Source organism: Salvelinus alpinus, chromosome 30 (assembly GCF_045679555.1).
Source record: "Salvelinus alpinus chromosome 30, SLU_Salpinus.1, whole genome shotgun sequence".
NCBI classification, from domain to species: Eukaryota; Metazoa; Chordata; class Actinopteri; order Salmoniformes; family Salmonidae; genus Salvelinus; species Salvelinus alpinus.
In genome coordinates this window covers 17898332-17916341 of record NC_092115.1, presented here as the reverse complement: position 1 = coordinate 17916341, position 18010 = coordinate 17898332, and positions in this window count along the sequence as shown.

Sequence of the window (18010 nt, the reverse complement as noted above, 5' to 3'; positions counted from 1 at the left end):
GGAGGCACAGCACACTAAGCTTTCCTGAATAACTGGGCCTCCCAGGAGTATATGTGGCCACATTATTATAGGACAACTTGTCAGAATGATGATCTCAGTTTTTAGAAGAAAAAATACAGCCAGTGACCTGCTACTGTGCCTTCCTAGACCTTACAAACTTTTGAGAGTAGACCCACAACTGATCCAAATGGAATGAAACGTTCAAATTACAGAGCTTTTGCATCGTTATTCAAATGACATTTTCACTGCAGCCTAGAGTATAATTTTGTACTCACTTGAAAACAATAATACAATTATTCATTGCATTGTGGTGTTGTAAGCTACTATAGTCTAGGAAGGATAATTGTATTGTCCCTAAACAAGATCAATAGGGGAGCTTTTTGAGCTGAGTGTTTCATGTCCTCACTGTTCTTTCATGCGCAATGATGCACCTGGCGTGCCTATCAGCTATTCCTATCTGTTGTCTTCATATTGGAAATGTATGAAGCTTTGAATGATTCTATGTGTGGTATGATTGCTAGATAGCCTATTGCAGATCTGGACAAATGATCCACCTACCATTATTGTCACTATGAATTGTGGATAGAGGGCAGGATAGACAGACTTGTAAACTATATTGACCTGTGGTAAAAGTAAAAGTTGAAGATTCAAGCAGATGAGTAAATGTGGCTAGGATGGAAGAAATTATATAGTAAAAGAGAAAATGTAAACCAGGGAGAAAACACTACCCTCCCCTGTGCCCAATCAACAATACAAAAAATACCCCCCACAATACATTTGGAACTGTCCCTTAGTGGAACTGCCTCTGGTGTGGTCTCCATTCCAAAATAACAAAATCCCAAAAAGCCAATCGTTATGTTCAGTTCAATAAATGTAAGCGGGGTGCAGTTAGGCCAATGTGTACCTTACCAATTTCACAATATCAAGGTAATTTCCCAAAGATTATAAAACATTTATCTAAGACAAAGATGTTCATGGCACCATCTTGACTTGGGGAAATTGCTGGCAGTCTCAATAGTTGTCAAAGACTGAATAATTCAACATCCCTTTGACAAGGGTTTATTTAATTAGTGCTGACCTCTGTCTCTCACATAATGTCCACAGGGGTGAAACAGGTGCCCCTGTTTTGGTGCCCCACGGTCTATGGACAGGTGTCACGACATTGGATGCAGGTCAACTTCTCATTTTCAATTAATAGTGTGTGTGTTCAGGTGCATTGGTGAAGCATGAGAGGAGTGTTAAAGGTTATATGGTCAATTTCATTTCCACACTAGTTAATCCAGGAAACTGAAATTCAATTCATACATCAAAATATCCTAATAAGTTATGGGGGTCTTTAAAGGTCTTTAACTGAATGTCAGTTTAATTGCTTGAATTAAAATTCATAGACTGGAATTGAACCCCTACCCTGATGTTTAACCCAGTAGACTCTGATAATACCTTTCATCAGTGGCTACATTCTGAGCTGGTGTGTAGAAAGACAAAAAAGCATAAATGTACTTACCTTGTGGTTTCACAGAATCCATAAATGTAAGGTGGACAAGCTACCATCTGATCAACCTTCATTTTTTATTTAAAACACTGCATGCATTTATTCACAGATTAAAGCTGAAACTCGGTGACTGCCCCCATTTTCTAAATCAAATTGACTGTTATCTATATGCAAATGACTCGCCTCATACGTAGTTTCAATAATTAATTTGGATGACGGTTGACACTGGGGCCAGGATGTCTTTTGTCCCACTAGATAACCTGCCCAAGCTGCCTCTCCGCTCCAATCGGAAACAATTAGCCGGTTGGAGACACGAGCTCAGTTCCCATGTTGCTGGTGTCCTCCTGTATAGCTGATCTATGAAAAGAGGACTGTATCGCTCTGTAGTACTGCCTTTTGGTCTTTGGGATGCCCCATTAATACTGTATCGATATAGTATTTTCATGGGCACCTTTCCTTCAGGATTTCCTAACAGGGGAACAGAACATGTACAGTATATATACGATGCCATTGGGAAAGGATCTAAGAACATTAATTTTCCATAGTGAACTCGGCGCATCTAATTAAAGCGAGCGCTTTCAACTGTCTTAATGAATCAATGAAAAGACATAATGGAGAAGATAAAATTATAATATCTATAGAAAGAGGGGGGTGGGGGGTGAATATGATGGACTCCTTGCTAATATGTATAAGTAAAGAAAAATACAAATTCTGACAGTTATTGTCACTAACTGTCCCAAACCTTTGGCAAGCTGTTATAAAGTGTGCTTCTGTTATACTGTATATACAGTGCATTCGGAAAGTATTCAGACCCCTTGACTTTTTCCACATTTTGTTACGTTACAGCCTTATTCTAAAATGTATTAAATCGTTTTTTCCCCTCATCAATCTACACAATACCCCATAATGAAAGCAAAAACAAGTTTTAAAAATTTGGCAAATTTAATTAAAAAAGAACTGAAATATCACACTCACATAAGTATTCAGTCCCATTACTTTGTACTTTGTTGATTCACCTTTGGCAGCGATTACAGCCTCGGGTCTTCTTGGGTATGACGCTACAAGCTTGCCACACCTGTATTTGGGAAATTTCTCCCATTCTCTGCAGATCCTCTCAAGCTCTGTCAAGTTGGATGGGGAGCGTTGCTGCACAGCTATTTTCAGGACTCTCCAGAGAGGTTTGATCAGGTTCAAGTCCAGGCTCTGGCTGGGCCACTCAAGGACATTCAGAGAGTTGTCCCGAAGCCGCTCCTGCGTTGTCTTGGCTGTGTGCTTAGGGTCATTGTCCTGTTGGAAGGTGAACCTTTGCCCTAGTCTGAGGTCCTGAGCGCTCTGGAGCAGGTTTTCATCAAGGATCTCTCTCTACTTTTCTCCGTTCATCTTTCCCTCGATCCTGATTAGTTTCCCAGTCCCTGCCGCTAAAAAACATCCCCACAGCATGATGCTGCCACCACCATGCTTCACTTTTGGGATGGTGCCAGGTTTCCACCAGATGTGACCCTTGGCATTCAGGCCAAAGAGTTCAATCTTGGTTTAATCAGACCATAGCATCTTGTTTCTCATGGTCTGAAAGTTCTTTAGGTGCCTTTTGTCAAACTCCAAGCGGGCTGTCATGTGCCTTTTACTGAGGAGTGGCTACCGTCTGTCCACTCTAACATAAAGGACTGATTGGTTGAGTGTTGCAGAGATTGTTGTCCTTCTGGAAGGTTCTCCCATCTCAACAGAGGATCTCTGGAGCTCTGTCAGAGTGACCATTGGCGTCTTGCTCACCTCCCTGACCAAGGCCCTTCTCCCCCGATTGCTCAGTTTGGCCGGGCGGCCAGCTCTTGGTTGTTCCAAACTTCTTCCATTTAAGAATAATGGAGGCCACTGTGTTCTTGGGGACCTTCAATGCTACAGAAATGTTTTGGTACCCTTCCCAGATCTGTGCCTCAACACAATCCTGTCAGGGTTTGATCAGTAACCATGGTCAAATAATTTGCCGTGGTGTACTGTCGGGCCAGATAGCACTGTTTTGTGTTTGTTTCCCAATAGGTGATGTAGTTTTGTTTTGACTGTGTTGTAATGTGGTTTATTTATGTTTGGATGTTCTGGTGCTGAGGGTTCAGTGTGTTAGTACAACAGGTTTATTCGGTGCTGAGTCTTCAGTGTGTTAGTACAACAGGTTTTTGAACTCAGCCCCAGGACCAGCTGGATGAGGGGATTTGTTTCTTTCTCAGCTCTTGGCATTTTTTTTTTGCCCTTATTTTACCAGGTAAGTTGACTGAGAATTGAGCCAATTGGAAGCTGGGGATGATTAGGTGGCCATGATGGTATGAGGGCCAGATTGAGAATTTAGCCAGAACACCGGGTGAACACCCCTACTCTTAGGTATCATGGGATTTTAAATTACCACAGAGATTCAAGACATCTGTGTAACAGCCAATTTGAAAGACAGAACCCTACACAGGGCAATGTCTCCAATCACTGCCTGGGATATTTCCAAAACTTTCTCTCTCAGTTCATATACTGCCTCATTTAGGTGTCCAGTTGAGCTTATTTTTAAACCTAAGTAATTGTGTGTGCAGTATATTTTGTACCAATTAAGAACTTTGGTCTAATTCCCTGATATCTGGATCTCTGGAAAATCATTATTTTTGGGGTTTCCTGCCAGCTAGGGCCCAGGTCTGGCAGTGTGCTGTGGGTGACAGCAGGCACAGGCCATTTGCGAAGAGCAGGCATTTAACTTCTGAGTTTGTGGAGACTAACACCAGGGGCTGAGGATTTCTCTAGAATAGTGGCCAATTCTTTTATGTAAATATTGAATAGCGCAGGGCTGAGATTGCAACCCTGGTGAAGGCCTTGCCCCTGGGCCCCACTCCTGGTTGAAGAATTCTGTAATTTTTTAGCCAGTTTTGATGCTGCACGTATTACCAGTAAACATTGATTTAACTATGTAATAGAATCAAATGCTTTTTGGAAGTCAATAAAGCAAGCATACATTTTGGTCCTGTTTTGGTGGACATGTTTATCTATCAGGGTGTATAGGGTGTAACAGTCGTGCAATATTTTGGTATACAGTACCAGTCAAAAGTTTGCACACACCTACTCATTCAAGGGTTTTTCTTTATTTTTACCATTTTATACTTTGTAGAATAATAGTGAAGACACCAAAACTATGAAATAACACATATGGAATCATATAGTAACCAAAAAACAAATCAAAATATATTTTAGATTCTTCAAAGTAGCCACCCTTTGCCTTGATGACAGCATTGCACACCCTTGGCATTCTCTCAACCAGCTTCACCTGGAATGCTTTCCAACAGTCTGAAGGAGTTCCCACTATCCTGAGCTGCTTTTCCTTCACTCTGTGGTCCAACTCATCCCAAACCATCTCAATTGTGGAGGCCAGGTCATCTGATTCAGCACTCCATCACTCTCCTTTTTGGTCAAATAGCCCTTACATAGCCTGAAGGTTTGTTGGGTAGTTGTCCTGTTGAAAAACAAATGATTGTCCCACTAAGCGCAAACCAGATAGTTTTGATGTCTTCACTATTATTCTACAATGTAAAAATAAAGAAACCCTTGAATGAGTAGGTGTGTCCAAACTTTTGACTGGTACTGTAAATCCAATTAGGCTTTAACCCAATACACTGTGCTTATTAAGGAAGTTTAGAAGTCTTACATTTATATTACTACAGAAAACCTTCCCCAGGTTACTATTTGCACAAACGCCTTGGGAATTGTTAGGGTCAAATGTATCTCTGTTCTTAAAGATTGGGGTCTCTCCATCTCTCAACCTGTTTCTCTCCCTCCCTCCCTCCCTCTCTTCTCTCCCTGTGCTGCTGACAGTGTGCAGCTGAGAGCTTTTTTCTTCTGTTAAAGTAATTACCTCCATTAATATCTATCAGGGGATCACCATTTACTTAACAGCTGTTTCAGGCAGGCCTTTTAAAAGGGAAAAACATATCCTGTGTACCACACAGCAGAGTCTTGGACTTGAAATAGCAGAGCAAACCTTAAATGCCTGAGACTGGTTGTGTATACCATGTTTCGGAGCCGATGCTTAGAAAATCCTATTTCCTGTACTTCCACAGGACTTGTTGAGTATTGTGTTCACCCCTGGAAATGTGTCAGGACAATACAGAATAATTACCACATTGATGAAAGCGCTTGTTTTGCCAATATCCTTAATTGGTCATTAATTAGTGTAAGGAAAGGAGGTTTGCTTCATGAGGGGTACTCATGCCAAACCCTCTCCACTATGTTTGGCTGACCTACTGATACCCTCCTGTTTGGTCTTGCCAATCCCCTGGCACACATCACTGCCTGCCGTGCCCGCTCCATAGAGCTCTCCGGTGGGCATAAGTCCTGGCATGGCTACAGACCCAGAGCCAGGACCAAATCAAACGGACGAGGTGGCATTGAGGAGTTGTTGTTGGATGCCCCTACTATAGATGTATTGGATGCCCTGCCATGGACGCTCTAGCTTGCTCCAACAGACCGATTTAATTAAGTGAACAAGCATCCACGTTCTGCTTGGGATGGATGGGATGGGATCAAGTGTTGCTGGGCTTAATGGTAGGAAAGATGAAATGGCATAATTGGATTGTAAAAATGTTATAATACAGTTAAAACTAAACAGAGAGGTGCGTGATTTAAAGTCAATCCGTATCATTGAAGTTCAGTGTTACATAGTGATTGAAATTTAAAAGCAGTAGCAAATCAAATTTGATTTGTTACATACACGTGTTGTCACAATCGTCATTATGAATGGACCAAGGTGCAGCGTGTTAGGCATAGATTTTCGTTTATTAAATGAACACCGAACAAAAACAACAAAATACCAAATGAAACGTGAAGCTAATAATAGTGCTGACATGCAACTATCCATAGACAAGATCCCACAAAGCACAAAGGGGCCTGGGCTGCCTAAATATGATCCCCAAACAGAGACAACGATAAACAGCTGCCTCTGATTGGGAACCATAACAGGCCAACATCGACATACAAAAACCTAGATGACCTACCCTAGTCACACCCCGACCCAACCAACATAGAGAATAAAAAGCTCTCTATGGTCAGGGCGTGACACGTGTTTAGCAGATGTTATTGCGGGTGTAGCGAAATGCTTGTGCTTCTAGCTCTAACAGTGCTTCTATATCTAACAGTAATATCTAACAATTTCACAATAATACACACAAATCTAAAGGAATGGAATTAAGAATATATAAATATTTGGGTGAGCAATGTCAGAGCGGCATAGACTAAGATACAGTAGAATAGGATAGAATATAGTACATACATATGAGATGAGTAATGCCAAATATGTAAACATTATTAAAGTGACTAGTGTTCCATTATTAAAGTGGCCCATTATTAAAGTGGCCAGTGATTCCAAGTCTATGTATATAGGGCAGCAGCCTCTAATGTGCTAGTGATGGCTATTTAACAGTATTTAACAATCTGATGGCCTTGAGATTGAAGCTGTTTTTCAGTCTCTCGTTCCCAGCTTTGATGCACCTGTACTGACCTCGCCTTCTGGTTGATAGCGGGGTGAACAGGCAGTGGCACGGGTGGTTGTTGTCCTTGATGATCTTTTCCAAACACTGTCTGTGTGGGTGGACCATTTAAGTTTCTCAGTGATGTGTACGCAGAGGAACGTGAAGCTTTCCACCTTCTCCGATGCGGTCCCGTCGATGTGGATAGGGCCGTGTTCCCTCTGCTATTTCCTGAAGTCCACATTCAGCTCCTATCTTTTGTTGATGTTGGGTGAGAGGTTATTTTCCTGGCACCACTCTCCCAGGGCCCTCACATCCTCCCTGTAGGCTGTCTCGTCATTGTTGGTAATCAAGCCTACTTCTGTTGTGTCGTCTGCAAACTTGATGATTGAGTTGGAGGCGTGCGTGGCCACACAGTCATGGGTGAACAGAAGATACAGGAGGGGGCTGAGCACGCATCCTTGTGTGGCCCCAGTGTTGAGTATCAGCGAAGTGGAGGTGTTTTTTCATATCTTCATCACCTGGGGGCAGCCCGTCAGGAAGTCCAGGAACCAGTTGCACAGGGCGGGGTTCAGACCCAGGGCCTCAAGCTTAATGATGAGCTTAGAGGGTACTATGGTGTTGAATGCTGAGCTATAGTCAATGAACAGCATTCTTACATATAGTTGAAGTCGGAAGTTTACATACACCTTCGCCAAATACATTTAAACTCAGCTTTGAACAATTCCTGACATTTAATCCTAATAACGAATCCCTGTCTTAGGTCAGTTAGGATCACCACTTTATTTTAAGAATGTGAAATGTCAGAATAATAGTAGAGAGAATGATTTATTTCAGCTTTTCTTTCTTTCATCACATTCCCAGTGGGTCAGAAGTTTACATACACTCCATTAGTATTTGGTAGCATTGCCTTTAAATTGTTTAACTTGGGTCAATCGTTTTGGGTAGCCTTCCACAAGCTTCCCACAGTAAATTGGGTGTATTTTGGCCCATTCCTACTGACAGAGCTGGTGTAACTGAGTCGGGTTTGTAGGCCTCCTTGCTCGCACACACTTTTTCAGTTCTGCCCACACATTTTCTATGGGTTTGAGGTCAGGGCTTTGTGATGGCCACTCCAATACCTTGACTTTGTTGTCCTTAAGCCATTTTGCCACAACTTTGGAAGTATGCCTGGGGTCATTGTCCATTTGGAAGACCCATTTTCAGCCAAGCTTTAACTTCCTGACTGATGTCTTGAGATGTTGCTTCAATATATCCACATAATTTCCCCGCCTCATGATGCCATCTGTTTTGTGAAGTGCACCAGTCCCTCCTGCAGCAAAGCACCCCGACAACATGATGCTGCCACCCCCGTGCTTCATGGTTGGGATGGTGTTCTTCAGCTTGCAAGCGTCCCCCTTTTTCCTCCAAACATAACGATGGCCATTATGGCCAAACAGTTCTATTTTTGTTTCATCAGACCAGAGGACATTTCTCCAAAAAGTATGATCTTTGTCCCCATGTGCAGTTGCAAACCGTAGTCTGGCTATTTTATGGCGGTTTTGGAGCAGTGGCTTCTTCCTTGCTGAGCGGCCTTTCAGGTTATGTCGATATAGAACTCGTTTTACTGTGGATATAGATACTTTTGTACCCATTTCCTCTAGCATCTTCACAAGGTCATTTGCTGTTTTTCTGGGATTGATTTGCACTTTTCGCACCAAAGTACGTTCATCTCTAGGAGACAGAACGCGTCTCCTTCCTGAGCGGTATGATGGCTGCGTGGTCCCATGGTGTTTATACTTGCGTACTATTGTTTGTACAGATGAACAGATGGTACCTTCAGGCGTTTGGAAATTGCTTCTAAGGATTAACCAGACTTGTGGAGGTCTTGGCTGATTTCTTTTGATTTTCCCATGATGTCAAGCAAAGAGGCAGTGAGTTGGAAGGTAGGCCTTGAAATACATCCACAGGTACATCTCCAATTGACAAAAATTATGACAATTAGCCTATCAGAAGCTTCTTAAACATTACATAATTTTCTGGAATTTCCCAAGCTGTTTAAAGGCACAGTCAACTTAGTGTATGTAAACTTCTTACCCACTGGAATTGTGATACAGTGAATTTTAAGTGAAATAATCTGTCTTCAAACAATTGTTGGAAAAATGACTTGTGTCATGCACAAAGTAGATGTCCTAACCGACTTACCAAAACTATAGTTTGTTAACAAGAAATTTGTGGAGTTGTTGAAAAACGAGTTTTAATGACTCCAATTTAAGTGTATGTAAACATCCGACTTCAACTGTAGCTATTCCTCTTGTCCAGATTGGATAGGGTAGTGTGCAGTGCGGTGGCGATTGCATCGTCTGTGGATCTATTGGGGCCATAAGCAGATTGAAATGGGTCTAGGGTGTCAGGTAAGGTAGAGGTGATATGATCCTTGACTAGTCTCTCAAAGCACTTCGTGATGACAGAAGTGAGTGCTATGGGGCATAAGTTATTTAGTTCAGTTACCTTTGCTTTCTTGGGTAGAGGAACAATGGTGGACATCTTGAAGCATGTGGGGACAGTATACTGGGATAGGGAAAGATTGAATATGTCCGTAAACACTCTAGCCAGCTGGTTTGCGCATGCTTTGAGGACACGGCTAGGGATGCCGTCTGGGCCGGTAGCCTTGCGATGGTTAACACGCTTAAATGTCTTACATCATCCACGGAGAAGGAGAGCACGCAGTCCTTGGTAGCGAACCGCTTTGGTGGCACTGTGTTTTCCTTAAAGCGGGCGAAGAAGGTGTTTATCTTGCCCGGAAGCAAGACGTCGGTGTCCGCGACGTGACTGGTTTTCCCTTTGATTGTCAGTAGACCCTGCCACATACGTCTCATGTCTGAGCCGTTGAATTGCGTCTCCACTTTGTCTCTATTCTTATATTTTTCCCGTTTTATTGCCTTACAGAGGGAATAACTACACACTTTATATTCGGCCATATTCCCAGTCATATTGCCATGGTTAAATGCAGTTTTGCATGAATGCTGCCATCTATCTACGGTTTCTGGTTAGGGTAGGTAAACTTCCTGATAAACTCAGTCACTGTATCAATGTATTCGTCAATATTATTTTCTGAGGCTACGTATCCCAGTCCGTGTTATCAAAACAATCTTGAAGCGTGGATTCTGATTGGTCAGACCAGTGTTGAATAGTCCTTAGCACGGGTACTTCCTGTTTAAGTTTCTGCCTATAGGAAGGGAGGAGCAAAATCAGTCGTGATCAGATTTGCTGAAAGGAGGGCAGTGGAGGGCCTTGTAGGCATTCCGGAAGTTGGAGTAGCAGTGGTCGAGTATTTTAGCAGCGCGAGTACACTAGTCAATGTGTTGATAGAACTTCGGCAGCCTTTTCCTCAAATTTGCTTTGTTAAAATCCCCAGCTACAATAAATGGGGCCTCAGGATATGTGGTTTCCAGTTTGCATAAAGTCCACTTAAAGTTCTTTGAGGGCTGAAGAGAATTCACTTGGGAGATAATACAGTTGGCATTTGATTGCGAGGTGTTCTAGGTCGGGTGAACAAAAGGACTTGAGTTCCTGTATTTTATCACAATCACACCATGAGTCGTTAATCATGAAACATACACCCCCGCCCTTCTTCCCAGAGAGATATTTATTCCTGTCTGCACGATGAAATGAGAACCCAACTGGCTGGACGGACTCAGACATTATCCCGAGAGAGCCATGTTACAATCCCTGACATTTCTCTATATAGAAATTGAGCTCGTCCTGAGCTCGTCAACTTTATTATCATCCAGAGACTGAACATGAGCGAGTAATATACTCGGAAGCGGTGGATGGTGTGCGAGCCTCATAAGTCGGATTAGAAGACCACTCCGAGTAGCTCTCCTCTGCCAGTGGTGTTTTGGAGTGGCCTCTGGAATCAGTTCAATTGCTCTGGGGGGGTACGAACAAAGGATTCGATTCGGGAAAGTTGGATTCCTGGTCGTAGTGCTGGTTAGTTGCCACCGCTCTGATATCCAATAGTTCTTCCCGGCTGTATGTAATAAGACAAAAATAATTATTGGCTAATAATGTAAGAAATAACAAAATAATGAAATACTGCTAAGTTTCCTAAGAGCTAGAAGCATGGCAGCCCTCTCTGTCGGCACCATTTTCCATGTGTAGAGACAGCATTCACGGTAAACACTGCATATGTTGGCTCAATCAGAAATTACCCTTACATTTATAGTGCGCAATCTGTAACGATACAGTAATACAGATTGAATTTACATTTAAGTCATTTAGCAGACGCTCTTATCCAGAGCGACTTACAAATTGGAAAGTTCATACATATTCATCCTGGTCCCCCCGTGGGAATTGAACCCACAACCCTGGCGTTGCAAGCGCCATGCTCTACCAACTGAGCCACACGGGAATTGAGTCCTAACTTCTCTTGATAGGAAGCACAAAGCATGAGTAAGAGGTGGATCAGATGTTATTATAGGATACTTTTAACTCACACACCAATGAATATTCAGGTGTACTGTGGGAAAACAATACAAATGGTCACTGCTATTAAGGTGTGCTATGCCTAACAGTATCACGTTTCAGGTAAGACCCAAGTGCAGACTGTGTGAAGTAACAATGTTTATTGTAACAGGCGCAGGCAAACGACAGGTCAAGGCAGGCAGGGGTCAATAGTCCAGAGTAGAGGTCAAGGTACAGGACGGCAGGCAGGCTCAGGGACAGTCAGAGTGGTCAGGCGGGCAGGTACACGACAGGCAAGGGTCAAAAGCGAGGAGGACGAGAAAAAGAGAAACTGGAAAAAGCAGGCGCTGAGACAAAACGCTGGTAGGCTTGAACAAACAAGACAAACTGGCAACAGACAGACAGAAAGCACAGGTATAAATAGACAGGGGATAATGGCGAAGATGGGCAACACCTGGAGGGGGGTGGAGACAATCACAAAGACAGGTGAAACAGATCAGGGCATGACATACAGTCAATGTTAGCGCCATTACCCATTCAGTCACCGCTCCAGTTGACATGCCAAGCATTTACACTAAATGATCAGTTACGATGGCTCTCTCCTGTTGTCCTTCAAATTCTCTACATGCCGCCATGGAGGAGCATGAACGCCTCTCTCTGAGCTTCCTGGTAGTACCAATTACCTGAGGTCGAAGGTCAAGATCCCATACATGGCTCACCGGCGGCTCCAATTTGACACTGCGCCAGTATGCTAATTCACTGTCATGGTGATTGTCAGACTGCAACTCCCAAATGAGGACACTGACAAGGGAGGAAAGAGGACATAGCGTCCAATTTCCAACTGGTGATTACTGGGAATTAGGGAACGTTTTGATAAGGAAGTACGCATGTCACACTGTCAAACCTCAATGCAAGTACATCAAATACGTTAAGTAAGTATTACACAATTACTGTACCCTTTTTATATTACGAGAAAGAGCTAAACTGAACTGACGCTAAGGGTAAATTAGGGACTGTTTTAATTACTATTTTAAAGTCAGCCCTTGTCAAAACCACATCCTCACCTACAGTGTCCTCAGTAAAACCTCCAGACCGATTCTCATGGCTTCTCATGGCCCACAGAGATACTGCTACCATAGAGCTACGGCTGCTATTATAGCGACACTTAGCTTCATGTCGTTAATGACTTGTGATTGGGACAATTAGGACATCGAACTAATTAATGGCAAGAAGAGGCTGTGTCTATGAGGGAGGAAGGACTGTCAGGGCTCATTGTTGAAAGCAACATGGCGGATGCTTCCCTGAAGACTCTGGTCCTAAAGGGTGTGTGGAGGCTGTTGTTCCAGCCCACCACTAATTACAGACCTGAGCCTACACACACATTAGAGCTCTCCAGGAGCCGTCGGCCACCCCAGACCTGCAGAAGATACTTCTGGTCCCAGTAATCTGTGAAATGTTGTGACATGCATATTTGAATGTTTGCTTGTGTATGCTATTTCTGAGCGCGCCTCAGTTATCTTTTGAATCAGTGTCTGCAGAATTACTCAATGTTAACGTAAAGAGGTACATTTTCATGGTCGTTCATTAAGCATTTCAGTGTGCAAGTGGAATTCTACTGAGGGACCCAACTGTACCAAGTTGACGGTGAGCAATTTCCTCTCAAACCACATGCTATTTCACTGAGCAATAAAATGTCAAGGAGTTTTGCTTCAAACTAGGTCCTAAGAGCCCAATATGTTCAATACAATGTTTTGAATACATATGTGATTAAAGGTGGATTTCTGCTAGAACCTGTATGGATAAAATCTATCTGGTAAGGACAAAATATTTATTCTCATTCTCATATTTGTGACACACCAATGGGTGTTGTAAAGTTTTCCACAACACATACAAGTGAAAAATGATTATACTGTAAGTTAACTAACATCGAATTAAGAGTGCTTGAACCTCAATCTCCATGGCACCCACGCAGTCCTGCATCATTAGTTCTGGCTTAGAAGTTACAACCTCCTACACACACTACCCAGGGGGTCTTTATTTCCTACCTCTATTCTCTCTGCAAACTTTTCTTTTCACATTTAGCAGCTCATTTGTGGACCTAATAACCTAGCGACACATTCTCTCTAAGGGGAGTTAATTATTTTTCACTGAGATTAAATCCTTCAACATTGCTGGGCAAAGAGAGGACACTGATCGCAGCAGAGCTATTTTGAAACAATCTGAACTTTATTGATTGAAACAATCTGAACTTTATTGATGCACTGCTGTGATGACGTGAAGGGTGACTGGTCAGTTATGGTATTGACCTACAGGTAGCATGTGAAAACTACACTGTTTCTTTGACTTCATACTTAGAAAGGGTTGTCTGGTCATTGAATTGCATTGTGGTATGATCACCTGACTTCTGCCTCCTTAGTAGCTTAAACAGCACCGACTTGCTGGTGTCAAACATAGGTCACCATCCCAGTGGATAGGTCAATATTATTTGTCTGTGACATAAGGACTGACAGAGCAAGAAGGGCATTGTCTATGAACATTTGTGAATGATTAAAGCTGAGATCTGCGATAGGCTCAACAGTGCCACCGGCCGCCCCAGACACATTTGTTATTGTTTTTGTTTTGAGGAAATGAGCATCCCGCAACGTGGTGAAATAAAGTGAAAGTACATACTCTGCTGTTCTACTGCATGTGCAATGATGTCAGAGGGGGAAAAAAACTGTGTTCTTGTTGTTTGAAGTAAAGTCTTTGTTGTTGTAATATCGCAAACGGACGTGGCAGTTTCACATATCATTTCCTAATTACAATCATGGAGGAAAGGGGAAGTTGTCTGGGATGCTGCATGAAAGAGGGAGGGAGAGAGGATGTATGTCTGGGTTGGGAATGTGAATGGCTGTCGGATCCTACCAGATGGAGACAGGATTGAGCCTCACTGCAGGAACAGAGAACAGGGCCTTGGGTCTGGGTTTGAACTTAAGGCTGATTTCTCAAATACCAGTTCATTAAAGAAATACAAGTAATGGAGATTTATAAAGTTTTTCTGGACACAGCAGTTTCCCCGGAGCATTAGTGGATAGGAGGTGGAATGTATACACTCTTAGAATGAAAGGTGCTGTCTAGAACCTAAAAGGGGTTCTCCGGCGGTCCCCATAGGAGAACCCTTTGAAGAACCCTTTTGGATCCAAGTAGAACCGTTTTGGGTTCCATATAGAACCTTTTCCACAGAGGGTTCTACATGGATGCAAAATATTTCTACCTGGAACCAAAAAGGGTTCTTCTATGGGGACAGCCGAAGAACCCTTTTGGAACCCTTTTTTCTAAGAGTGTATGTATTTGAAGAGGTGGAATGGTAGAGACCATTCACTGGTGGAGACAGCATACACTGAGAACTAAATGGATATCTGTAAAAAGAAATGTGCTGATAGAGGAACCAATTTTGATGTCTGTTCCACCACCTTCAAAATCCCAACATATCCCCTGAATATGAATGTGTGCATACCTTTATTGCCCTTTAGTGCAAGTGTGATATGTTTTCAGAGCCATTGACTAAATATTGTCGTATTAAAGGTGGTCATTTAGGGCCCTATTCCTACTTAGGAAATTACACCTTTCTTAAGCACACCTTTCCTACGCAGTTTTTAGTAGTTGGTATTCAGACTTACCTTATGCAGGTTCGTACCAGGCTTTGCAGGTGTGGTTACCTTGCACGCGCTGAATAAATGTTATTCACCTGCTGAAAACCCTCCCACTTGCTGGCCAACAGATTTTCTCCTGGATTTTCATTCAATAGGGTTTTCAGTATATTTATCTTAAGCCATCCCTTTAAAATACGTTGTACCTTTGAGTTAGAATTGTGTCGACAGACTCACTAGAATATATAGAGAGAAAAGGTTCAGAATATTAGGGATCAATGAAAGAAAGCCTTCTAAATATATACATATTCATCTCCATTTCAGCTCCAATTGGTAGATAAAAAAATGCTTTGATCTTGTGGATTATTTAGGGTTAGGAAAGTTTTTATGAATCATAAAAAACTGGTTTGGAGAGCCTTTAAGCACAAAAAAAAGAAAACAGTGGCTTGATTCATTCTGAAAATTGCCACATTCAGCTTTTTAATCCATGTTAATGTTGGAAGATTAGTGTGTATATATAGAATTATAATAGGGAGAATAATGTACACTAGTAGACTTGTCTATTCCCTACACTAACCATGGAACTGTGTGCGTCTGGTTCAAACTGTTATGGCTTGGTCTGCCCTCCGCTTCATAACGATTTAATTAGCCTACATGTCATTTATTTTTATTTTTATCAACTCTTACTAATGATCCTCAGCAACAACCACATGGCTGTGACGTTGTTTACAGAGGAAGCAAATGAAAGTAAACAAAGCAATGTAATTAAATGGAATGATAATGTAGGCTATACCAACTGAATGGAACTAACAGTAAATTGACAGTTGAATATGTGTGGTTATTAGGCCTACTGACAGTCGATACTAATAGTGACTAATATTTAACACAATAGAAATAGGAAACAGAGAAAGCTGGGGTAGCATATAATTAAGACATTCGAGAGTGCCCATTGCTGTAAGTTAAAAGGCCATACAATTTAAAATCTGCGTAATGGAACAGCTATTCTCATGCTTTAGTTCAAGGTCAGAATACACGTAGAGAGAAAAGTGCATAAAAAGGGAATTCCTTTGCATTTACGGCCGTTTAACTCGGGTCGGAATCGGCCCCTTGGTGAAATGTCTTAAATCGGCATAAAAAATGAATTATGGAGATGCTGCTCTCTTTTAAATAGTTAACATAAGACATAAGAACATATGAAATTACCAATTTCAGCATCTGTCTACTATTTCAAACAAGTATGTAAAATAATTTTCAAATAATACCCTTTCATGGAGCGACTACCCTTATCCAGAGATGGCAGCGATAGCATTTTAATTAACTCAACAGCTTACCCAATACACAGCATTGGGTGTTTGTTTGGGAATTTTTTGGGAAAAACTTAAGAGCGAAAAGAAAAAGAGAATTGTGGAGAGATTGCATTAACACAACAAAAAATGTTTTGTTTTTCAAACCAGTCTGTTCATTAATTATGAATAGGGCATAAGATTTATGGATTTTCTCTAAAAGTGTTCACATATAATTGAGTAGGTGTCTGATCTTGAAGTCCCTCACATACAGTGGGGAGAACAAGTATTTGATACACTGACAATTTTGCAGGTTTTCCTACTTACAAAGCATGTAGAGGTCTGTAATTTTTATCATAGGTACACTTCAACTGTGAGAGAAGGAATCTAAAACAAAAATCCAGAAAATCACATTGTATGATTTTTAAGTAATTAATTTGCATTTTATTGCATGACATAAGTATTTGATACATCAGAAAAGCAGAACTGAATATTTGGTACAGAAACCTTACTTTGCAATTACAGAGATCATAGGTTTCCTGTAGTTCTTGACCAGGTTTGCACACACTGCAGCAGGGATTTTGGCCCACTCCTCCATGCAGACCTTCTCCAGATCCTTCAGGTTTCGGGGCTGTCGCTGGGCAATACGGACTTTCGGCTCCCTCCAAAGATTTTCTATTGGGTTCAGGTCTGGAGACTGGCTAGGCCACTCCAGGACCTTGAGATGCTTCTTACGGAGCCACTCCTTAGTTGCCCTGGCTGTGTGTTTCGGGTCGTTGTCATGCTGGAAGACCCAGCCACGACCCATCTTCAATGCTCTTACTGAGGGAAGGAGGTTGTTGGTCAAGATCTCGCGATACATGGCCCCATCCATCCTCCCCTCAATACGGTGCAGTCGTCCTGTCCCCTTTGCAGAAAAGCATCCCCAAAGAATGATGTTTCCACCTCCATGCTTCACGGTTGGGATGGTGTTCTTGGGGTTGTACTCATCCTTCTATTCCTCCAAACACGGCGAGTGGAGTTTAGAGCAAAAAGCTCTATTTTTGTCTCATCAGACCACATGACCTTCTCCCATTCCTCCTCTGGATCATCCAGATGGTCATTGGCAAACTTCAGACGGGCCTGGACATGCGCTGGCTTGAGCAGGGGGACCTTGCGTGCGCTGCAGGATTTTAATCCATGACGGCGTAGTGTGTTACTAATGGTTTTCTTTGAGACTGTGGTCCCAGCTCTCTTCAGGTCATTGACCAGGTCCTGCCGTGTAGTTCTGGGCTGATCCCTCACCTTCCTCATGATCATTGATGCCCCACGAGGTGAGATCTTGCATGGAGCCCCAGACCGAGGGTGATTGACCGTCATCTTGAACTTCTTCCATTTTCTAATAATTGTGCCAACAGTTGTTGCCTTCTCACCAAGCTGCTTGGCTATTGTCCTGTAGCCCATCCCAGCCTTGTACAGGTCTACAATTTATCCCTGATGTCCTTACACAGCTCTCTGGTCTTGGCCATTGTGGAGAGGTTGGAGTCTGTTTGATTGAGTGTGTGGACAGGTGTCTTTTATACAGGTAACGAGTTCAAACAGGTGCAGTTAATACAGGTAATGAGTGGAGAACAGGAGGGCTTCTTAAAGAAAAACTAACAGGTCTGTGAGAGCCGGAATTCTTACTGGTTGGTAGGT